This window comes from Podarcis gaigeae (genome assembly GCF_964106915.1).
Source record: "Podarcis gaigeae genome assembly, chromosome: 5".
Taxonomy (NCBI): Eukaryota; Metazoa; Chordata; class Lepidosauria; order Squamata; family Lacertidae; genus Podarcis; species Podarcis gaigeae.
This window is the reverse complement of record NC_139681.1, coordinates 27,318,087-27,343,246: the sequence shown is the minus strand read 5'-3', so window position 1 is coordinate 27,343,246 and position 25,160 is coordinate 27,318,087. Positions and strand designations below refer to the sequence as shown.

General features: G+C 44.5%; 1 protein-coding gene and 1 long non-coding RNA gene across 2 annotated transcripts in view; one reads left to right on the top strand and one right to left on the bottom strand.

Annotated features, from left to right (window-relative positions):
• LOC310845388 (protein FAM13A-like) overlaps positions 1-25,160 on the top strand; it is a 49,557-nt gene that overhangs the window by 18,554 nt on the left and 5,843 nt on the right. The gene's annotated exons all lie outside the window — the stretch shown is intronic.
• The window catches only part of LOC310845411, a 39,779-nt gene that overhangs the window by 11,415 nt on the left and 3,204 nt on the right, over positions 1-25,160 (bottom strand). The window lies entirely within an intron of this gene.

The window sequence follows — 25,160 nt, the reverse complement described above, 5'->3', positions numbered from 1 at the left end:
GAGACCAGTAATGGGTAAGCAAGCTCTTTCGAAGGGAATCTTCTCTGCCGTTTGTGGAATGCCTAATCAGGAACCACAGGGCTCCGGCAATCTAGTAAGCACTGCAATAGGATGTATTTCTGTGGGTATTTACCATGAATTCTGCGATATGTTTAAAAAATGAATATGTAACAGATATTGCTAATAGTTCCACTTGCCAAGCCCTTCTGATGTTGCTGACCCAGACTGAAAGCCACAGCAGTCATTTTGTCAGATATCGGAGAAAGAACCTAAGCGTCTTCTGGTTGCTAAGGCAACGCAAGAGTACATTCCTCTCTCTTTTATCTCCTTTAGCAAATTTCGTTCTTTTAGCTTCAAGACTAGCCTAAGTAGATCAAAAGTAGTCTCTTCATTATGTACCACCGAGATAGCTGCTTCTAAGGCAAATGAACTGTTAAGTTGAAGTGCGTTGCAACCTGAAATACATTTTGTTTTGTTTTGTTTGGAGAAAGGCCATTGACTCTGGAGTGACTTGCTGGAGGAGATAAGAGTAAGCCAAAGCAGAGAAATTTCAAAGCACATTACAAGGATAATCTCTATTTGCAAAATATTTCAAAAGGGCAAAAGAATTAACATTTTTTTAAAAGACCCTTCCGCTCAATGCTGAAAAGCATTTCTTCGTCTACACATATTCAGTGCTTGTACACAGTTTGGAATAGTGTGTGTGTGTGTGTGTGTGTGTGTGAGAGAGAGAGAGAGAGAGAGAGAGAGAGAGAGAGAGAGATTTGTTATACTGCACTTCCTTGGAATTTTCAGAATGTTTCAGATAGTAAGAGCTGTTTGACAGTGGAATGGTCTCCCTCCTTCCTCAGAGGTTTTTAAGCAGAGGTTGGATGGCCATCTTCTATGGATGCTTTGGCAGATTTTCCTGCATTGCAGGAGGTTAGACTAGATGGTCCTTGGGGTCCCTCCCAACTCTACAATTCTATGATTCTAATTCCCTAGCTAACAGGACCAGTGCAGTGATCAGGGATGATGGGAATTGTAGTCCCAAAACAGCTGGAGGGCCAAGTTTGGCCATTGCTGCTATAGACAAAGCTCTCTGTTTACATCCAGTGCCCAGCTATGTGTTTACTAGTCTCCTGCCAGCAAACAGGACCACATGCACATCAATGTAATATAGAGCTACAGTTGTGTTTAAGAACTGAATGTAAGAAGAGATGTTTCATGATCTGTGGCCGCGTTAGACCACATGTATAACACATACATGGTCCCATCACCTCCTGGCAAATAGAAGGGGAAGAAATGGAGGCAATGAGAGATTTTACTTTCTTGGGCTCCATGATCACTGCAGATGGTGACAGCAGCCACGAAATTAAAAGACGCCTGCTTCTTGGGAGAAAAGCAATGACAAACCTAGACAGCATCTTAAAAAGTAGAGCCATCACCTTGCCAACAAAGGTCTGTATAGTTAAAGCTATAGTTTTCCCAGTAGTGATGTATGGAAGTGAGAGCTGGACCATAAAGAAGGCTGGTTGCCGAAGAATTGATGCTTTTGAATTATGGTGCTGGAGGAGACTCTTGAGAGTCCCATGGACTGCAAGAAGAACAAACCTCTCCATTCTTAAGGAAATCAGCCCTGAGTGCTGGAAGGACAGATCGTGAAGCTGAGGCTCCAATACTTTGGCCACCTCATGAGAAGAGAAGACTCCCTGGAAAAGACCCTGATGTTGGGAAAGATGGAGGGCACAAGGAGAAGGGGACGACAGAAGGCGAGATGGTTAGACAGTGTTCTCGAAGCTACCAGCATGAGTTTGACCAAACTGCGGGAGGCAGTGGAGGACAGAAGTGCCTGGCGTGCTCTGGTCCATGGAGTCACGAAGAGTCGGACACGACTAAACAACTAAACAACAACAACATAACACATACATAAACAGTACATTGTTTAAAGAATTAGGCAGCTAGAATGTGTTCTAGAAACCATTTATCCCATTTGATATGGGAATGCTGAGACTGAAGTTTCAATTCTAGCCCCAATTAATAAGATTAAATCCCATTGACTTCAAATGGACGTGTGAATAGACCTTGTTAACGTTATGATATGACTTGCCCAAGTACACAGTGACTCATTGAACAATTCCCTCCTCACTTCTCATCTTGCACTCACCAGAATAGGAGAGTAAAAGCTTCTGCTTTCAGTTTTAGTCTAACCACCAGTCCTGTGATGACTGAACTTGAGGAACTGTGGTTTGCTTAGAGTTCTAGGGATGGGTAACCTGTAACCCTCCAAACATTGCTGGAATCCAACCTCCATTAGCCCCAGCCAGGATGACCAATAGGCAAGGAGTATGGAAGCTGTAATTCAGCAACATCTGGAGGGCCACAAAATCACTAGTTTTAACTTTGCTTTGAGAACAAGCTAGGATATGAAACCATAGTTTGATCCTGGATTGTTTAAACAAGCCACAGTTTCCTGAGTTTGGGTGCCACAAGGAACTGTGCAACAGATGCTTCTGTTTTCCTCTAGCACATGAGAAGAAGGGGGGAATAAATTTTTCAGGGACTCCTTTCCTTCCACATAGACATGAATTAACCCATCAATGATATAAATGAATAAGGGAGATTGAAGCAAGTTCATTTTATTTTCTGTGGTAGTTTCTAGGAGCAGAGGGAATGCAAATTGTTTCAGATTATTCCTTTGCTCCAGAGAGTCGGCATGGTGTGATTAGAGTATTGGACAAGGAATGGAGAGAACTGGCTATGAAGCTCTCACTTGGTGACCTTGAGCCACTCAACATCTCTCCACCAAAATGATGCATGGAGTGCTGTGAAGGACAGGAAAAGCCATGGCTACCGTCTTGAGTGCCTTAGAATAAGGGTAATTACATAATTCATCTTTCATATAAAACCTACATATATGCTGTTTAAATTCTGATGTAACATTTTGTACATTGGCCACTTGAATGAGTTGAGGCTGCTCATGTGCCCCTTTTCACTCCAAAGTTTTGTTTTGGGGGTTGTTTAATTGTATCAGAGCTTTGGAATCTAAGAAAGAAAGAAAGAAAGAAAGAAAGAAAGAAAGAAAGGAGAAAACTAGCTTGAAATGCTTTCTGAAACATTCAGAATATCACTTTAGGAGGCCTTCATTTGTGTGAAAATCTATTGGTGGAGTTCAGGAGAGTGGGCCACAATGGACAATTTTTCTTCAGTGTTACACAGTGTGAAACAAACCGGTCCAAGCTGGTTGGAACTGGTTTAGACTGGTTTGAACCGGTCCAAGCTGATTGTAACTGGTTGCAGCCAGTTTGAACCGGTACAGACAGGTTTGAACTGGTCCAAGCCGGTTTGAACCTGTCCAGACCGGTTTGAACCTGTCGAAGCCAATTGGAAGGGGTTGAAGACTGGTTCCAACTGGTGTAGACCGAATCAAACGGACTTCAACCGGTTCCAACCGGTCTAGACCGGTTCCAACTGGTGTAGACCGGTGTAGACCGATTCAAACCGGCTTCAACCGGTTCCAACCGGTCTAGACTGGTTCCAACCTGCTTGGACCGCCAAAACCAGCTTAAACCGGTTCCAACCGGTCTCGACTGGATCCAACTGGCTTTGACAGGTTCCACTTGGTCTGAACCGGTTCCAACCGGTCTAGACCGGTTCCAACCAGCTTGGATCAGTTCAAACCGGTATAGACTGGTTCCAACCAGCTTGGACAGGTTCAAAACAGCAAGGACCAGTTCCACCTGGTTTAAACCGGTTCAAACCGGTCCAGACTGGTTCCAGCCGGTGTAGACCAATACAAACCAGCTTCAACCGGTTGAAACAGGCTTCGACCGGTTCCAAGCAGCTTGGACTGGTTCCAACTGGTCTAAACTGGTTCAAACCGGCTTCAACCGGTTCAAACTGGTCTAGACTGGTTCCAACAGGTGTAGACCGATTCAAACTGGCTTCAACCGGTTCCAACCGGTCTGGACCGGTTCCAACCAGCTTGGACCGGTTCAAAACAGCATGAAACGGTTCAAAACAGCATGGACTGATTCCAACCGGTCTAAACCGGTTCAAGCCGGCTTTGACCGGTTCAAAGCAGCTTGGTTCCAACTGGTCTAAACCGGTTCAAACCAGCTTGGACCGGTTCAAACAGGCTTCGACCGGTTCCAACTGGTCTGAACCAGTTCCACCCAGTCTAGACCGGTTCCAACCAGCTTCAACCGTTTCCAAGCAGCTTGGACTGGTTCCAACCGGTCTAAATCGGTTCAAACCGGCTTCAACCGGTTCCAACCGGTCTGGACCGGTTCCAACCAGCTTGGACCGGTTCAAAACAGCATGGACCAGTTCAAAACAGCATGGACCAGTTCCAACTGGTCTAAAACGGTTCAAACCAGCTTCAACCAGTTCAAATGGGTCTAGACTGGTTCCAACTGGTATAGACCAGTTCAAGCTGGCTGAACCAGTTCCAACCAGTCTAGACCGGCTCCAACCAGCTTCGACCTGTTCCAAGCAGCTTGGACTGGTTCCAACTGGTCTAAACCGGTTCAAACCGGCTTCAACCGGTTCCAACCGGTCTAGACTGGTTCCAACCAGTGTAGACTGATTCAACCCGGCTTCAACCGGTTCCAGCCGGTCTAGACTAGTTCCAAATGGTGTAGACCGATTCAAACTGGCTTCAACTGGTTCCAACAGTTCTAGACCGGTTCCAACCTGCTTGGACCACCAAAACCAGCTTCAACCGGTTCAAACCAGCTTGGACTGGTTCAAACTGGTCTGGGCCAGTTCCAACCGGTCTAGACCGGTTCAAACCGGCTTCAACCAGTTCAAACCGGTCTGAACCAGTTCCAACCAGTCTAGACCGGTTCAAACTGGCTTTGACCGGTTCAAACCGGTCTGAACCAGTTCCAACCAGTCTAGACCGGTTCAAGCCAGCTTCGACCGGTTCCAAGCAGCTTGGACTGGTTCCAACCGGTCTAAACCGGTTCAAACCGGCTTCAAACCGGTCTAGACTGGTTCCAACCGGTGTAGACCGATACAAACTGGCCTCAGCCAGTTCCAACCGGTCTGGACGGGTTCCAACCAGCTTGGACTGGTTCGAAACAGCATGGACCGGTTCAAACTGGTCTAAACCGGTTCAAACCAGCTTCAACCAGTTCAAACCGGTCTAGACTGGTTCCAACTGGTGTAGATCGGTTCAAACCGGCTTTGACCAGTTCCAACTGGTCTGGACCGGTTCCAACCAGCTTGGACCAGTTCGAAACAGAATGGACCGGTTCCAACTGGTCTAAACCGGTTCAAACCAGCTTCAACCGGTTCAAACTGGTCTAGACTGGTTCCAACTGCTGTAGACCTATTCAAACCGGCTTCAACCGGTTCCAACCGCTCTGGACCGGTTCCAACCAGTCTAGACAGGTTCCAACCAGCTTGGAGCAGTTCAGAAGGGTCTAGACCAGTACTCACCAACTTGGTCCGGTTTCTACCAGTCCCAACCTGTTCCAACTGGCTTGGGCTGGTTCAAACCAGCTGTGACCGGTTCTTGCTGGTCTAGACTGGTTCAAACAGGCTTGGACCGGTTCAAACCTGTCTGTACCGGTTCAAACTGGCTTCAACCAGTTACAACCAGCTTGGACCGGTTCCAACCGGTCTAAACTGGTTCAAACCAGCTTCAACCGGTTCAAACCGGTCTGGACTGGTTCCAACTGGCTTCAAACTAGTGATATTGAATGCAAATGCATTTTAAGGCTGAGTCTAGGTAGCCAGTGTGGTACCCTTCAGATTCTGTTGGACTCCAACTCCCATCAGTCTCAGACAGCATGGCCAATGGTTGATAGGAGTACAACAGCAACTGTTGAGATTAAATGCATGAGCCGCTGCATTCAAGAAAGACCACTCACCCTGCTTTTTGTCCACTTTCAGTGCTCGAGCTCTCTTTCTTCAGGGAATCGGTTTAACTTGTAGAACCATTATCATCTACTAACAAATTGCTCAGTAGCCTTGTTAATTGAACAGCACCACAGTTCATTGGCATACACTGTGCCTCTTTGTTGGAGCCATGGTGTAACTCTGCAGAAAGGATCATCATTAGCCTTGGGTTTAGCATTTGACTAGCCTACCCAATGAGCTCCCAGTCAACAAACTTAAGAACAGTATCTTTAGATCAAATAGTTTAACCACTCTTCATTTCAAAAGGAGAAGGTAAGGTCTGTGTGAACATGTGTGTATGACAGGGAGCTGTGGAGTTTGGTCAGAGGATAGTAATATATGAAAAAAGAGAATGAATGCAGAAAGGGCACCACTAATATAAATAATCCATTCATTTTCATGGACACTGATGTTAGTAAATAAGTATTCCTTGAGATGGACCAGGCAGGCATTTCATAATTATGACCTGTTGAGATCTGAGGGTTCCCCCCCCCCCCGCCCTTTGCAATCAAGTGGCATATAAATTTTATGAATAAAAGTATAAATAAAATTGCTGGTTGTTGTAATCCAGCTCAGCTATTTGTGTCTGTAAATACTGCCGCATTTAACTATGGGCAAGGCTTCAGCCTTCCTTAGTTTTCAACTTTTTGATCCATTCCATTTTAAGACAGAAATGGTAGATGAGAGCTATTTTTCATGTACTTATCTCTCCCTTCAAGTTAATCCGCTGTTACTAGTCCTGAGCCCTTTGGTTTCCATAGAAACTGCCGCAGCCTCCAACTGTGCAGCCCTCAGAGACTTAATTGCATTCCAAGTTTCATAAACTTTCTATTAACCTTCGCCTGGCAGACACATGCGTGTTGCAAGATAATGAGCTGAATTAATAGTCCAATATGATGGATTTGATTTTTCCCTCAACAGCAACTGGCCCCTCAAATATCCTTTTTTTTTGGGGGGGGGGGTGTCAATGAATATTATCTGTAAAAACTGCTGTGCTGCCATTGCTGATGTTTTGCTTGCTATTTGCAAAATGTCAGACACAAATGAAAACAATCCTATCGGCATTCAGAAAATGGCCTCCAGTTGGCTAGCTAGTCCCCCCTCCCGCTTTTAAAATACGCTGCTGCGGCTAGAATTTCTGACACAGGCGGCATGCATACCATACATTTAAGGCACACTTCTCCCCTCCCCCCCCCAAAAAATTCTGGGAACTGTAGTTTATCCCTCACAGAGTTACATTTTCCAGCACTTAACAAACAACAGTTCCCAAGATTCTTTGGTGGAAGTCGTGATTTAAGTATATGGTGTGTACAGAGCTGTATTCTTAAGGCAAACCTATGCTATACACTTATATAATAATAATAATAATAATAATAATAATAATAATAATAATAATAAATTATTATTTATACCCCGCCCATCTGGCTGGGCTTCCCCAGCCACTCTGGGCGGCTTCCATAGAAACCAAAAATACAGTAAAATATCACATGTTAAAAACTTCCCTGATGTCTTCTGAATGTCAGGTAGTTGTTTATCGCTTTGACATCTGCTGGAAGGGCGTTCCACAGGGTGGGTGCCACTACTGAGAAGGCCCTCTGCCTGGTTCCCTGTAGCTTTGCTTCTCGCAATGAGGGAACCGCCAGAAGGCCCTCGGTGCTGGACCTCAGCGTCTGGGCAGAACGATGGGGGTAGAGACGCTCCTTCAGGTATACTAGACCGAGGCCGTTTAGGGCTTTAAAGGTCAGCACCAACACTTTGAATTGTGCTCGGAAACGTACTGGGAGCCAATGTAGGTCTTTCAAGACCGGTGTTATATGGTCTCGGCGGCCGCCCCCAGTCACCAGTCTAGCTGCCACATTCTGGATTAGTTGTAGTTTCCGAGTCACCTTCAAAGGTAGCCCCACGTAGAGTGCATTGCAGTAGTCCAAGCGGGAGATAACCAGAGCATGCACCACTCTGGCGAGACAGTCCGCGGGCAGATAGGGTCTCAGCCTACGTACCAGATGGAGCTGGTAAACAGCTGCCCTGGACACAGATTTGACCTGTGCCTCCATGGACAACTGTGAGTCCAAAATGACTCCCGGGCTGCACACCTGGTCCTTCAGGGGCACAGTTACCCCATTCAGGACCAGGGAATCCTCCACACCTGCCCACCTCCAGTCCCCCCAAAACAGTACTTCTACTTCTGTCTTGTCAGGATTCAACCTCAATCTGATAGCTGCCATTCATCCTCCAACTGCCTCCAGACACTCACACAGGACCTTCACCGCCTTCACTGGTTCTGATTTTAAAGAGAGGTAGAGCTGGGTATCATCCGCATACTGATGAACACCCAGCCCAAACCTCCTGATGATCTCTCCCAGCGGCTGCATGTAAATGTTGAAAAGCATGGGGGAGAGGACAGAACCCTGAGGCACCCCACAAGTGAGAGCCCAGGGGTCTGAACACTCATCCCCCACCACCACTTTCTGAACACGGCCCAGGAGGAAGGAGCGGAACCACTGTATGACAGTGCCCCCAGCTCCCAGCCCCTCAACTTATGGCTTCAAGGAAACCTAAGAAAGATAAGTCTAACAAAAAAATGTCTGTGAGGAGATTAGAGATGTATAACAGATTTTTCAGCTCCCTAAGAAATCTAAAAATCTAAAGGTTTCCTCATGGGGAACCACAGTTTAGGTATGTTGTACAGATAGAGAGCATCGTTTTCCAGGCCATCCCTGCCCCAATTTCTGACGGTGGTAGAACTTCCAAGGAGGCCCTTTCTGCCAGTCTTAACAGTTACCTGGTCAATGATTCTCTCTGAGAAGTGAAGGAGTGTGTAAATACCTCCTGCAAAGGAAATAGCATAGGAATTTTGGGAGTTAGCAGATATGAAGCAGCCATGCAGGGAAGATCTATCACCAACAACCTCTCCTTTTTCAGATTTAAGTTTTCACCCAACACTGCCCACCCAATTTCAAAGCTGTTTCCTGAAACCATGCAGAACAGAAACTTGGAGACAGAAGATTTACAGGCTGTCAAATTCCGCACCAGTTTGAATGGTTTGTCCTGAAACTCGAAGATGAAAATTGTTTGTGAGTTCCTCCCGCCACCCCTGCATAAGAGCACCTGCTTTGAGAGGGTCCAATGTGACACAGAAAAGCAGCACAGGGGAGTGCTTAACCCTTGCCCTCTTCCCCCCCTGCAATTCCCTCCCCCAATGTATTTCCAGATTATTTGCAAGGAACTCTGTGAAGTGTATGGATCAGCTAGGGAAGGGGAAATTAGTGGGCAGCAAGAGAAAGGTTTAGCATCCCTTTTAACGCACACACGCACACAGCTTCTCTGTTCTAAACTCCCCAACAATCATTTTCCCTTGCTGAACTGGCTGTCATGATTGTGGGATACACATTAGTCATCCCAATATGTTTTGAATGCATTTGGCTGGGACAATTAAACAGAACACAGACACCAAAACATTGATCCATCTACAAAGCAGGCATCTGCTCACACCTAACGTAGATGCAAATTTGTACCTGCTTCAGATACTTCTTCACAAACTGCCTGGCTGTGTCTTTTCAGTGTAGATGGAGAAATGCAAACTGGGCAACTAAGCTGTTTTACACCATTTGTTGCACATCATTAGAGATGGTTGTTTTTTTTAAACTAACTAACTAACTAACTAACTAGCTAGCTAGCTAGCTAACTAACTAACTTATACCCATGATTTCTTCATGCCCAGCAAGACCACATATGAACACATTTGAGTCCCCGAACATTTCAACCTTGTGACCTGAACAAGACAGCCTGTTACTTTTGGCTGTTCTCAAGATGACCTATTGCATAAAACCAGCTTATGTCAAGGCGCATTTGTGTTTTTCCCCTTATACAGTAATTCTCAAGAGGCAAGGAGCCTAGTTCCCACAGTCCCTCCATTAAAGTCAAAGAAAAGAAAAAATAATTTTGGTTAGATAAGGAAAGATATAAATAGAAATAGGTTTAGTTTTTTTGCCCACCTCCTCTGTGCCCTGTTATAAGTTATTTTCCTGGTTACTCTATGAGGCATAGCATTCTGCTGATCATTGTCAGGATTAAATTCTTCAAAGATGGGCACAAACTAAAAAGACTACATTCTACTGTTTTTCATTAAAGGCATACACTTAAAGAATCTCTTCTACTTAATGCACTATAGAACAGAGAGGATGAAAGTGAGCATTAGGGCCTTTCTCTTTTATTCTTGAAAAGCACATCAATACCCTCAGCTGAAGACTGTGGGAAATTCTCAGCTCTCGTCATTGGAATGTGAACTATTCCATGGGTCCTCCAATTTTAATGTTAGCTAGCGGCACCATCCATGCTGGAATATCTGCAGTTCATCTTCCTGGTTTCTGTATAAATTTATCCATGTGGCCAAGTATACACATTCTCCAAAAATGCATACAGTTGTACCTCGGGTTAAGTACTTAATTCATTCCAGAGGTCCGTTCTTAACCTGAAACGGTTCTTAACCTGAAGCACCACTTTAGCTAATGGGGCCTCATGCTGCCTCTGCGCTGCCGGAGCACACTTTCTGTTCTCATCCTGAAGCAAAGTTCTTAACCTGAGGTACTATTTCTGGGTTAGCGGAGTCTGTAACCCGAAGTGTATGTAACCTGAAGCGTATGTAACCCGAGGTACCACTGTATTACCTTCACAAAAGGGTACCGTCAGGTGGAGGGCAGGGGCAAAATGACAGGACCTTCAAAGGTCTGGCAGTGGCTATTAGCCACGGGTGGGGAATCACACGTGACCTGTTGGTGGAGTGAATGGCAAAAGAAAGCTGGGCAATGGGCACTTGAGCCTTAATGGCTGAGTTGGTTAGAGCACGGTGCTGATAATACCAAGGTTGCAGGTTCGATCCCCTTATGGGACAGCTGCATACTTATGCATTGCAGAGGGTTGGACTAGATGATCCTCAGGGTCACTTCCAAGTTCTATGCTCTATGAAGCAGGGCCAGTGAGGGAGATGGCCTTGGGAGACAGGGTGTAGCCTGGGTGATGGGGATGGCCAGACAGAAGGCTGTATTCAATCCAAACCTGAGGTTCCCTACCCCTTTCATAGATGCAGGTGGCGCTGTGGTCTAAACCATTGAGCTTCTTGGGCTTGCCAATTAGAAGGTCAGCGGTTCGAATCTCCATGACAGAGTAAGCTCCCATTGCTCTGTCCCAGCTCCTGCCAACTTAGCAGTTCGAAAGCATGCCAGTGCAAGTGTATAAATAGGTACCACTGAGGTGGGAAGGTAAATGGCGTTTCTGTGTGCTCCGGTTTCCCTCACGGTGTTCCGTTGCGCCAGAAGCAGCTTAATCATGCTGGCCACATGACCCAGAGAACTGACTGTGGACAAATGCCAGCTCCCTCAGCCAGAGTCACCTTTGAATGGACTTAACCATCCGGGGGTTCTTTACCTTTTACCTTTTCTACCTATACCTCTAGATTTTGCTGATGCTAAGGAAAAGAAATCATAACTGAAGCAGAAAACACACACCCAATCAAAGCCAATGTTTTTTGTTGTTGTAGAACCTGAGTAGTATTATAATTGCAAGTCCTTTTTTTTGGAAAAAGCATCCCATAAACCCAACCCTAATTATAGCATGCTATCAGGTCCAGGTAGGAATTACTTGATGTGTGAAGCAGCCTTAATGACTCGACCTCTTCATTACTAGGCCTGCTTGTTGGAATGCCGCACTGGGAAAACGGTTCCATTTAAAGTTCTAAGTGTGCTGAAAACATGAGGATAATTTTAATCAAATCCGAGGAGCTATTGGAGAGGGCCAAACACTTCAGACGGCTAAGTAGCAATACCACAAGGTTTCTTAGGGATCTGATGAACTGGAATTGGTGACTTGTGCTCCAGCAATGCTTGATTGCATTTGGAGGAGCAGTATCAAAACTATTAAGTGTAAAATAAAATTACTGCAGGCTCTCATCTATAACGCCTTAATAAAGGCATATGACTTGGACACAAGGGTTTTCTGGCTTTTGAAATTAAATGCTATTAATGATTGCTAACGTGGTGTTATGCACCCCATGAAGTTAATGAGCATAATTTAGAAGATAACTGAAGTGTCACCGGAAAGCTCCAAGGTGATCGGGGGTGGGGGTGGGGAGGAATGGGGACTTGAAAAATATGCCAGATGAACAGAGAAGAAATTAAAGGCTTCATTTTCATGCTTCTCAAGCAGCCCACTCTAGAACAGGATATCGATGCACACAGTTGATGTGTATGAGCATCATAACATTTCTCTAGTATCCATGACAGATGCAGCAGATGCAGATGGAAATCTGGATTCTCTCATCCAGGGAAACTAGTTGCATGGCGCAAAGCATTACTACAGCCAGGGATGAGAAAATATGGCCAGTTTCTCATTTTTCCAGGTTAAGTTCAGTTCTCTGTATTTCATCATCAGTTTATGAATATATATATATATATATATATATATAGGTTTTGGTGTCCTCGGGTGTCTTCCCGTGTAAAAGTTGGGGTGTCTAGGCGACGTTTCGACGAGGTCTCACTCGTCATCTTCAGGCTGGTGCTTTCGGCTTCTTGTTACTGGAACAGAGCGGGATCTCAATGTTTGAGTTCCTATAAATACTGTAGAGGGGGTGTGGTGTCTAGCCTCCAATGTTCTGGGCAGAGAGGAAGTTCCCAGGCTAGTGTGCCTTTTCTTCTTTTGTTCCTTAATTACTTGAGAGATACCTTGAGTGATTTCTTGAGTGATATCCTGAGTACCACTTAGGTGGGTCATTAGGTGTGGATTAGTTGCTAAAGTCTTTGTGTCTTGACCTCTTGAACTTTGTGAAGAGTTTTCCTGAGAAGATGGCTGTATTGCACTTAGTTGTGCTTTGGCTTGGCTTCGTGTATAGGGGCGAGCTGTGGTTTTGTGGCTTGTGTCAGCCAGATCTGTGTAGGGATTGCAGGGGGGTGCAGCATCCGGAGGTGCCACCATGGATTGGCTACTGGATGGTGTCAGTAATTCATCTGTGGAGAGGGTCTGGGTTTGGGTCTGGTGTGGTTGATTGGTGTTGGCGTTCTGTGTGCCTCTGGATCTGGTGTCAGTTTTTGTGGGGAGGGCTAATTTCCAGATGTCTGGCAAGCGGGATGTGTCGTCACGCTTGTTCATGTTGTGAGGGTGTTTCTCTATCTCGATGGCTTCCATGATTATTCTCTTGTGGTGATGTTCCGTGTTAAAGAGCAATTTGGAATCTGCAAAATTAATTTCGTGTCCTGTTTCTTTCATGTGTTGGAAAAGAGAGGAAGTTTTTTCTTCTTTTTTGACGGCATTCTTGTGTTCTGCGATACGTGCATTTATTCGTCTGTTTGTTTGTCCAATGTACGTGGCTGGGCAGACTTTGCAGGGTATTTCATAGATCCCTTGGTTTTCCAACTGGATTTTATCCTTGGGGTTTCTGAGGATATTGGCTATTTTTTGGTTGGTGCAAAAGGCTGTTTTGATATTGTGTTTATGGAGGATTTTGCTAATTTTATCTGTAGTGCCCTTGATATAAGGAAGGGGGGCCATGCCATTGTTTTCTTCTGTGTCTTGGTTTTTGGGGGGTGTTTCCTTTTGGATTAGCTTCGTAATCCTGTTTTGCTGGTATCCATTGGCAATTAACACATTTGAGAGATTCTGTAACTCAGTTGTCAAGTGGTCTTTGTCAGCCAGGCGTTTGGTTCTGGAGATGAGAGTCTTGGCTACGGAGTTTATTTGTGCAGGGTGGTGGTGTGATTGTGCATGTAAGTAGCGGTTGGTGTGTGTTTTTTTCTGGTAGATAGTGTGTCCTAGGGAGCCATCAGGTTTTTTGTAGATTAGGACGTCAAGGAAGGGAAGTTGGTTGTTGGCTTCTATTTCCATAGTGAATTGTATTTTGGGGTGTAAGTTGTTGAGATGTGTGAGGAAGCTATCCAGTTTTTCCTTCCCGTGTGGCCAAATTACAAAGGTGTCGTCAACATATCTGAGCCAAAGTTTGGGTTTGTGTTCTGACTTGTCTAAAGCATTGGTTTCAAAGTGTTCCATGTACAGGTTTGCGATGACCGGTGAGAGGGGTGATCCCATAGGTGCTCCTTCTATCTGTTTGTATCTTTGTCCATTGTGGATGAAGTACGTGTTGGTTAGGCAGTGGTTGGTCAGGTCCAAGATGTATTCGGGGGGATTGTATTTGTTTTGAATAGCTGTCAAGGCTTCATTAATGGGCACTTGTGTGAAGAGAGATACAACATCGAAGCTCACAAGTAGGTCATTAGGATGTAGGTTTTGCTTCTTTATTGTTTCTATGAACTGGAAGGAGTTTGGTACGTGTGAAGAGATGGATTCTGCATAGGGCTGAAGTTGCTTGGCGAGGAATTTAGCGAGATTTTGTAGAGGTGAGCCTATGGAGCTGACTATTGGTCTGAGTGGTGTTCCTTCTTTGTGTATCTTGGGGAGGCCGTAGAGTTTGGGGCATCTGGATGATTTTTCTCTGGGGATGATTCTTAGCTGGATTTCTTCACTGATAGGAGAGGCTTTTATTTTGGATTTGGTGGTTTTTTCCAGATAGGTGGTGGGATCTGTTTTTATAGGTTTGTAGGCAGGATCTTGGAGTAGCTTTGATAGTTTTGCTTGGTAGTCCGATGTGTTCATCACCACTGTGGCATTACCTTTGTCTGCTGGGAGAATGATTATGTTGTTGTCTTTCCTCAGGTTGGTGAGTGCTTTCTGTTCTTCTTTGTGTAAATTGCTTCTGGGTGGTTTGCTGGAGCAGAGGATGTTGGTGACTTCAAGTCTGATTTTATTGGCTTCATCTGGGTTGAATTTGGTTAGGCTAGCTTCGACTCCGCATATGATGTTTTCCGTGGGGATGCGTCTCGGGCGACTGCAAAGTTGAAACCTTTGGAGAGTACTTTGGTTTCAGTTGTGGTGAGGATCCTGTCTGATATGTTATGTACTGTTTGTTTCATGGGTTGCTGTGGATCCAGAGGCACACAGAACGCCAACACCAATCAACCACACCAGACCCAAACCCAGACCCTCTCCACAGATGAATTACTGACACCATCCAGTAGCCAATCCATGGTGGCACCTCCGGATGCTGCACCCCCCTGCAATCCCTACACAGATCTGGCTGACACAAGCCACAAAACCACAGCTCGCCCCTATACACGAAGCCAAGCCAAAGCACAACTAAGTGCAATACAGCCATCTTCTCAGGAAAACTCTTCACAAAGTTCAAGAGGTCAAGACACAAAGACTTTAGCAACTAATCCACACCTAATGACCCACCTAAGTGGTACTCAGGATATCACTCAAGAAATCACTCAAGGTATCTCTCAAGTAATTAAGGAACAAAAGAAGAAAAGGCACACTAGCCTGGGAACTTCCTCTCTGCCCAGAACATTGGAGGCTAGACACCACACCCCCTCTACAGTATTTATAGGAACTCAAACATTGAGATCCCGCTCTGTTCCAGTAACAAGAAGCCGAAAGCACCAGCCTGAAGATGACGAGTGAGACCTCGTCGAAACGTCGCCTAGACACCCCAACTTTTACACGGGAAGACACCCGAGGACACCAAAACCTGCATTCCTGTACCCGTGAAAATCTACGAAAGCAAATATATATATATATATATATATATATATATATATATATATATATGGTTGTCATGAAAATCCACCAACATTTTAATGTGGATTTCTCCTAATAAACACATTTTGCATGTGTTTTTGTCCACTATACAGTTTCCCCAGTACAATGCATTTTGATATGTTAGCTTTTCCAATATATATGCAGTTTAATGCACATTTTACCCTAGTAAATGAATTTTTTGCACATACTGATTTCCTGGTTTAATCACATTGCAAAACTGGGTGGTGTGCACTTTACAAAGTATAACTGTGTTTTGGTTTGCATATTGCTTTGGAAAGTGTGAACTAGTTAGGTTAACTTTAAATTTGAATACAAATTTCTCTCCACATCCCTAATGCAGCTGATTGAAACCGCTTTCTTTTAGCTGTTTTGCCCTGGATGCTTCAGTGTCATCATGGATAAAATCAGTGCTTAGAAAGTTCATTTTAAAAAGGAATTGGTTACAGTTACAATTACAATTACAGTTCACCCCCTCCAAAAATGAACTAATTTTGTTCCAGTTCAATTCACAATTAATTCATGTGGTCCTCAGCATTTCCCCCACCAGTTTTCAGAATTTTACAATCTGCTCTGCTAAAGTATAAAATATGCTCATGAAGACTAAGAAACCATCAAAACAGACACACAGTTTAAAGTGAACAATTGTTTTATTTTCCCCAACAGTTATGATAGTTTTTCAGATAAGTAAAAATTGTAACCAGAATGGTCACAATCACACATAAAGTGCAATGAATTCCATATAATATGTGTGTGTGAGAGAGACAGAGAGAGAGAGAGAATTAAAACTGAATTGAATTAAGAATCACCCAGAGTTGTACTGCAAAGAAACAATTCATGTTTAGTTCATACAGGAATTGTAGGAACTACTTTCAGGTGTAATTCTGAGATTTTTGAATTAGTTAAGTGAACTAGTTAATCCAAATTAGTTCATGGCAAGCGATGTATAAAACTCAGAATTTTTTTCTACTAAAGCTTCTCTTTTCTGCTTCTTTGATTATTAATGCAGACAATTTCTCCTCATAGTCTTCTGATCATGAACCTTCAGTTGGTTTTGTAGAATTCTCTTTCATATTCCTTTCACATATTGCTATGTCTTGTCCTTTGTTAGCCTTTAGTATTGTCAAAATCCATCTTTTTCCATTTTGACTGCTAGGATGATTGCCTGGGCTCCGATAATTTTTCACCTTCATTACTGTAATATTTTACTTTCGGAGCATCCTGCCTCAAACTTTAATCTCTGTTCCGAATGCTGCTGCTAGGGTAATTCATTCCACTTGTCATCCTGATCATGCAACACCTCTTTATCATCCCCTCCTTTATCTCCCAGTTCCTTTCCCCCATGCATTTTAAACTGTGTTTATACTTTTTAAAATTCTTTGTGGCCTGGTTCTTCCATTTTTGCCCAAGTCCCTATTCATCAGCTTTGCTATTCTGAGTCTTGACTTCCTTGTTTTCAGTGGCGTAGCGTGCGTTGTCAGCACCCGGGGCAAGGCAAGTAATTTGCACCCCCTAACCGTGGATTTGCGCCCCCTAACCCCAACCCCCAGATGTTGTGCCCGGTGTGACCGCCCCCCTGCACCCCCCACGCTACGCCACTGCTTGTTTTCCATCAACATGGTCTGAATTTTCTGGACACAGGAGAGGCAGATTGGGGGGAGTGTGCCCGCTTCAGTTGCACTGGGCCTCAGGGGCACCACTGGGGACTCCGAACAATGTTTTAGAAGAGGCCGCACAGGGCAGCACTGAGATTTGAGATCCCAAGATCTGCCACTGTCCCAATATTACTTTGTCAGACACAATGGATCTGGTCCAAGGAGGCATTGCCCCACCAACCTCAGCCTGCCCTCACCTCCACCTGTCTACTTTCTTACTTACAACCAATTCAGAGGGTGGCACTGTCTGTCAGCTTCCTCCTCTGTAGTCTCAGTGTTGCTGATTTGGGACATGTCAGGAATTTTCCTGACGTATGGCAAGGCTAGGCTCTTAAACCTTCTACACAACTTCCTTGCAGGCTAATACCAAACACCCAGCTGAAAGTAAGCACGACCAAGGGGCATGTGGGGAAGCAACAGTTTGGGGAAACCAAGGAGGTTTAAGTGAGGGAGGAACACCCTGGATCAACTGAGCCGATCTGATCCATGGGAATAATTTTCTCTCTGCCACAAATATGACAGTCAGCTGAACCACCGGGATAAATTAAAAAACCATCTACAGGGCTTCTCCATAAGAAATTGTTCTTGGTCAGCTTTCTGTAAAGCTTGCAACAACACATGATTTGAGATAGGCATTCTGTTCTAAGGAAACACTGTGACCCAGCCAATTTAGCTTCCAACGCTATAATATGTGGGTTTGTTTTTCTTGGACCAGTCTCTCCAACGCTCAGTTCATACTACCTTATTAAACTCACTGTCCTTACAGTATCAGTGGTGAAATAAGGATCTCAGGTGAACATGCTGACCTGCCAAATTTAAGAGCTAGAAAATCTCTCAGCATTGAGTTGTCTTTTCCAACCAGTGTGGTTTTGTGCCAAGTAGCGTCCAACGAGATCATTCTGTGATGTAGTTGTGTGTAACTGCAACAATGAAAGAAATATCACCCTTTGCTAACGGGAAGTCAAAGGCAGAAGGAAATTGCTACCACATGTGTAGCATTAGTGCCCTCAAAGCTACGGCATTTGATTCCCACCCCCCTACCCTGTTAAAAAAAAGCAAATCTTGTCTTGTTGAGTTGGCTTTTGGCAAGTCCAAGCATAGTAAAGTATATCACATGTTTTGTTAACACCACAGCATTGCACCTGGTCACCTGAGGAATGTTCCTGGTGGGTTTGGCACAGAATGTAAGGAATTCTAACAAACACCCACAAAAGTAGGTGGAAAATGAGTACCAAAACGAAAAAGACAAATTCAGGCCTTATGAGGGGAGTCACTGAATGGCCAACTTTGAATGTTTTGATTTCTTGGTCCCTTTTGTTTATTAATTTTATTTGCAATTTTGTTGACATATGCTCTCTGGGTGACTCTCAAAATACACAACAATTAAAGTTAAATAATAATAATAAAAAGAATTAATTCACTTATTTAAAACTAAGAGGACCAGAGTGTAAGACACATTTAAAAGCACTAGGTGAACAAAGAGGCCTTCACCTGGTGCCGAAAAAGATTACATGGTGCAAGACAAACTGCTCTGGGAAGGTTCTTTGCATAACTGGGCTGCCACTACCAAAAACGCCCCTCTTCCTCGTGGTAACCTTGTTGTAATATACAGGTACTGACTCACACTTGCATGCACAAAATGGTTAACCTGAGCCCTGAGCTCACATTATCAGAGTAGGTGTGGCTTAGCAGTCTCTCTGTGCTTCTTGGAACAAGCAAGAAGTCATGCGGCTATGGCTCTCTGCAAGTGAACTGAATCTCCCTAAATGGAGATTCTACAGCCTGCATCTTTGCTAGCCCAAAGACTGCATGATTCTTTTGGTAAGAAAACCAAGCCCCCCCTTTTTTTAAAGTCGTTTGGAACCTTTTTCTTCTTCATTTTTACTGTCATCAGATGGAGATATGTATGCTGTAACTTCTGGGAAAACTGTGACTAAAATTTTCAATAATTTGCAAAGCTAAGTGTGATTTAATCTAGCCTAAGTATTTTTGTGGGACGCAGGTGGCGCTGTGGGTTAAAGCCTCAGTGCCTAGGACTTGCCGATCGAAAGGTCGGCGGTTCGAATCCCTGCGGCGGGGTGCGCTCCCGCTGCTTGGTCCCAGCGCCTGCCAACCTAGCAGTTCGAAAGCACCCCCGGGTGCAAGTAGATAAATAGGGACCGCTTACCAGCGGGAAGGTAAACGGCGTTTCCGTGTGCGGCTCTGGCTCGTCAGATGCAGCTTTGTCACGCTGGCCACGTGACCTGGAAGTGTCTCCGGACAGCGCTGGCCCCTGGCCTCTTGAGTGAGATGGGCGCACAACCCCAGAGTCTGTCAAGACTGGCCCGTACGGGCAGGGGTACCTTTACCTTTACCTTTTAAGTATTTTTGTAGGGAATGTTAGTTTAAAGGTAAATGAGGGCAGATGCAAAATCTAACCGAGTTTTAATGTGCTTGGACCAATCACCATTGTACTAACTCTTCTATGGGGGAGTAAGCATCTCTCTTCCATAGCATACAAACATTCAACAGTAGGACTATCTGTCAAGACCAAATCTATGCAGAGCATGTAGAGAACATAGGCTGCATACACACTATACAGTGGTACCTTGGGTTACAGATGCTTCAGGTTACAGACTCCACTAACCCAGAAATAGTACCTCGGGTTAAGAACTTTGCTTTAGGATGAGAACAGAAATCGTGCGGCGGTGGCAGTGGGAGGCCCCATTAGCTAAAGTGGTACCTCAGGTTAATAACAGATTCAGGTTAAGAACGGACCTCCAGAACGAACTAAGTTCTTAACCCAAGGTACCACTGAACGTTTAAAGCACACTCAAAGCACATTTGCCCCCTCAAAGAATTCATGGCACAGTTGTTTGTTAAGTATAGCTGGGAATTGCAAACAGTGCCCAGAATTCTCTGGGGGAATGAATGTGCTTTAAATGTGCCTTAAAGGTATATGGCGCATACACAATCATAGATGGCTGGTTCATATGTAATGCTAGAATATAGAATATAGCCCTAGATGCATAAACTAGCATAAGCTGAGCAAAGTCAGAGGCTTCTAAGTTCCTTCTTCCTTGTGTGTGGGCTGGAGGACGATTTCTGCAACGTTTTGTCCTTCCCTCACCCCCCCAAAATCTTGGCTTAGTCTTGCCTACAAATCAGAGCTTGTGGTTTAAAGCAAACTCTGGTCAGTTTCTTTAAAAAACCAACTTCAAGGCATGCATTATGGAGCTGGTTTGTTGAACTAGCCAGTGTTTGTTTTAAACCACAAGCTCTGGTGTGTGATGCTATGCCATAATTCTTTGAAAGTGAAACTAAATGCTGCACAACTCCTTCTCCTGCTGTGTGCCCTCTTTTCTTCCAGCATCCTCCTCCCCACCCCCACCCCCGGATCCTTGTCCACCATTACTGATCTTTTCATTGTGGAATCTCCCAGGAATTTCAAAGGAAACATGGTGTTTGCTTGGTTACATTTTGGAAAAATACTGATTTACATTACCTCAACAATCCTCCCCCAAACCCTGCCAGGTAGGTCAATATTATATTTTTACCTATGTACAATATTACAAAGTCAGAGAGAGAGAGACCTATGCTGCTTGATTTCATGTGTGGAATGAGGTCTGGACTCCAGCTGGTGTGAAAAGTAGAACCATAGACCCATAGTCCCTAGTCCCTCCCTGAAGTTTTGTCTTTGTTGATTGATGACAGGTCACTGTCCTTTTCAAAGAAACCAAGTGGAACTCTGGGGAAAGGAAAGAGAAAACATATTCCAGGAGAGTTGCGAAGGCGTGTGGTTATCTGTGTAGGTTTTTGCTGAATTTGGGAATTTTTTTCAAAGATAAAATTTTAATTTTCTAGAGGTCGTTGGCCTGGGCTGTAACATTGATAGTCTTATCTCATTATGCTACACTGCACCAGCTCTCAAATGTATACAGTGGTACATACGCTTCAGGTTAAATACGCTTCAGGTTACAGACTCCACTAACCCAGAAATAGTGCTTCAGGTTAAGAACTTTGCTTGAGGATAAGAATAGAAATCGTGCTCCGGCGGCGCAGCAGCAGTGGGATGCCCCATTAACTAAAGTGGTGCTTCAGGTTAAGAACAGTTTCAGGTTAAGAACGGACCTCCAGAACGAATTAAGTACTTAACCTGAGGTACCACTGTACATTATAAGCACATCCATGAATAAGGTAGTCATACTAAATAAATGCCCTAAATATTTACTAATTAGAACCCCCTCCACTTACAAAAATTGTGTGATTTTTACAAGTCAGAACCATAAACCTTAGTACTGAGGCAGTAGTATTTTCCAGCAGAAACGCTGCAGTGTTTAGCTCCATGTACTGCTTGATTTTATTCTTAAAATTTGTGTACTGCTTAACCATTAAAGCCTCTACATGGTTTACATAGAACATGAAACGTACATCAAAATTAGCAGCAAAAGTCAGATGTGAAAAACAAGTTGACCAAAAATATTTTCATTATTTGTTACATTTATATGCCACCATTATCTTCCAAGATCAAGGTGGTCTCCATGGTTCTCCTGCTCCCCATTTCATCCTCACAACCGCCCTGTGAGGTAAGCTAGGTTGAGAGGTAGTGACTGCCCCAAGGTCTCCCAGTGAGCTTCATGGCTGAGGGGGGATCTAAACCCCCCTGGTCTCCCAGGTCATAGTTCAGAGCTCTAACCATTACACTACACTGCCTTCCAAATATAAAGAAAACCAGTAAACTCTATATATCTCGTTGAAGTCAAATGGACTTAAGCAGACTTAACCGTGTACACCAGAGCGTTCCAAACTTTCCTTGTTGGTGACACACTTTTTAGACATGGATCATTTTGCAACACACTAATTCAGTTTTATTAGCAAATCAGAAGGCTGCCCACTCCCTTTTCAACCCTGGGAGGACCGTTGGGACCGTTTGTGCGACACACCTACACACGCAGCCGACACTAACGTGTCGCAACACACACAGTTTGGAAAGCTCTGGTGTACAAACTTGCAGCTGGAAGCTAATATTCTGCCGTGTAACGGTCTTTGGGAGATGGGGTCAGATTGCAGTTTCTAGTCGAACAGTTTCTAGTGTGCTGTAGCTTTGTATAAAACTGGTAATATTCTCAGTTGTTTTTTTTTAAATGAAAATATTATTCTAAGACACTTTCAAATGTCACATATTTGAAATCATCATAATCACCATTCCAGGCAACTTTCCTTCATAAAGATGGAATAATTTTCTTGGTGAGAAAAATCTGGTTGATGTTTAAATCAGAGGCATAACTTTCTCCCATTGCCATCTGTCGTTTTGCATCTACCTGTTCCCTAAGTGTGTTTCTGGCTCACTCGTTCTTTCTTCGTGACTAACCTCACATGCCTCTGTTGCACTCATTCATTTTGCAAGAGCAGCAGGGTTTTCCTAACTGCAAAGACATGGAATGTGCTGTGGAATGAAGTGTCATATTAGACCAGTGTCAAGATGTTAGGAAGGAGTATGGAAATGTGATCCAGACAGGGATGGCGCCTTGCATAATAATGGCATGTGATGGTTCCCAGAACAAACCTCCTTTACAGTGGTACCTTGGGTTACAGACGCTTCAGGTTACAGACTTCGCTAACCCAGAAATAGTACCTTGGGTTAAGAACTTTGCTTCAGGATGAGAACAGAAATTGCATGGCGGCAGTGGGAGGCCCCATTAGCTAAAGTGGTACCTCACGTTAAGAACAGTTTCAGGTTAAGAACGGACCTCCAGAACGAATTAAGTTCTTAACCCAAGGTACCACTATATTAAACATCACTCCAGTGAGGTTTAGTGGAGGGTGGGAGGTGCTTCAGAGAGCGATTTGCCAAACCGCTCTCTGAAGCGCTCCCCTCCATTAAACATTGATGGGGTGGCATTAACCAGATGGGGCCAGCAGTAAGCAGGGGACCCCCTCTCCCAATGAGATCAGAACCCAGCCTCATAAAGCGGCACAGGGCTGGCGCTGCTCCAGTGGTGAGGACTGGGCTGGATGGAGCTCAGTGGGCTCCTTTCGCCCTCCGTGCCCCGGGTGTCGTTAAAGCACTCTCTGCCGCTGCCCTTATGTGCTTGTTTTCTGGGTGCAGGGTAATTTCTACATGGAGAGTTTTCTGCCGTTTGATGTGGTTCAGTCCATTTTCCCATCGCCTTCTGTTCCACATGCATTTTCAGTCTGTGAATCAGTTTTTCACACATTGGCTAGGGATTCAACTTGCAACTATTGCGAGCGCAGCTGGGGATTTCCTATTGTTGGCAAGGGCAGGATTTGTGCATAATTCTCTACCTTCTACAGCCAACGATTAGACTCTTTTGCACATATTGTTCTCTGAAATGCAACCAAATCCTTTTGGAAGCAAGGTGTAATTTGTGCAGCAGCAATTTTAAAATTCTAGATAGGTTTTTTTCCTATTAGTAGAGTTATAGCCTTATGAACCATAATGTATGGGCCTTAATTCAGAACACTAATACCCTAATCTAGCATATTGGTATGGACACAGGAACAAAATGCCAATGCATACAAAGATCTCCCCTGCTGTAAGGTCTTCCCTGTTCATTTTGATGAAGTTGGCAGCTGTGTGTGTCTTATGCTTTGTCTGCGTGGAACTGATGCTTCTGTTGAAGTAAACAGGGACACCAACAGCCATGGGGGAACTTTGTGTGCGTATCACTGGAGCTGCAAAGCTCTGGCTAGGAATTCAGAACTGAAGAGGAAGCAACACAGTTCCAAGGGTATCCTTCAGCCCCAACTGATTGCAGTGGATCTTACTTCCAAGTAGGAAGCGCTGCTAACATTTTTTCCCCTGGCAGGGCCCTTGTGCCTTTAACAGCTGCACAACAACCAGAAAATCAACTGGTGAGCCATTTCACAACAAGCAGATGCAGCAGTTGGAATAAGCTACACCGGATAGAATTCTGTTTGCAGATCTGGGCCATTGATGAGAACCTACAATGTTCAATTTCTAGAAAAAAGAAATGCCAAGGTTGAAATAGGTTTGGAAACCCTACCACAACTCCCTTCACACATACATTCAAAATGTGGAAAGTCGGCGGGACCAGACCACCTTTGCTAGCCCTGTCCTCAGTGTTGTGCTCCCTGGGACTATGGTCGCCAGCAACACCTCCCGCCCCAAATATCCATGCAATTGGCACAATACTTGAAAGGGTTGTCCTCACCTGTACAACTGTATGTGCTTAGGCCATCCTTTCAAATAGGACTCGGAGCATAGGGCATGAGGGGTGGGGCCAATGGCCTGTGTGACTTTGGAGTGGTAGACATGGTCCCCTGCCCCCTACAGACATTGGAGAGGGAAGGGTACCTAACACTTGCTCAGAGAGATTTTCGTCTAGTCTTACGCCATATGCTCCAGGGTTGAGCCTTAGCATTGGAAAGCACATGCTGGAGTCTTGGTGAGGCCCAGCACATTTTAAGCTCCGACAGCCTCTGGGGCTTAGGAAAGAAAGTTACAAATGTGCTAAAGTAACTAGGTCAGACAGGGCCTAGGAAAAGCAAATACGTAAGCCAGTCAGTCATTTAAAATTTATGCACTGCAGAGCGTAATCTGTGAGCAGGAATCATCTGGGCACATACATACTTGAAAGAACTCAACTGCTTACATCTATTAAACAGAAAATCACCAATAAATATATAGCCAAATTATAAGAGGTATCGAATGCTAACAACCGAAGTGTCACAAGCAATATGTTAAGAAGGCAAATAGCTACAGATCTTGTGTTTCCCATTCCAGAAAACATGACAGCAATCATGGTGGTTGGGGACGGGGTGGGCGGGCAGTAAGCTTGAGCAACCTGTTTCCAAAAAACTTCACTTTAATGACAAGAGGTGGGGATATTTCCAACTGGACACACCACAGAAAGCCAAACTATGGTTTACTGAGGATGCACAAATGTGCTGGTTCCCTGAGAGCAGCAGCTCACAGCTACTTTGCTCCTCTTGGTCCTTTTAACACAGCATGATGCA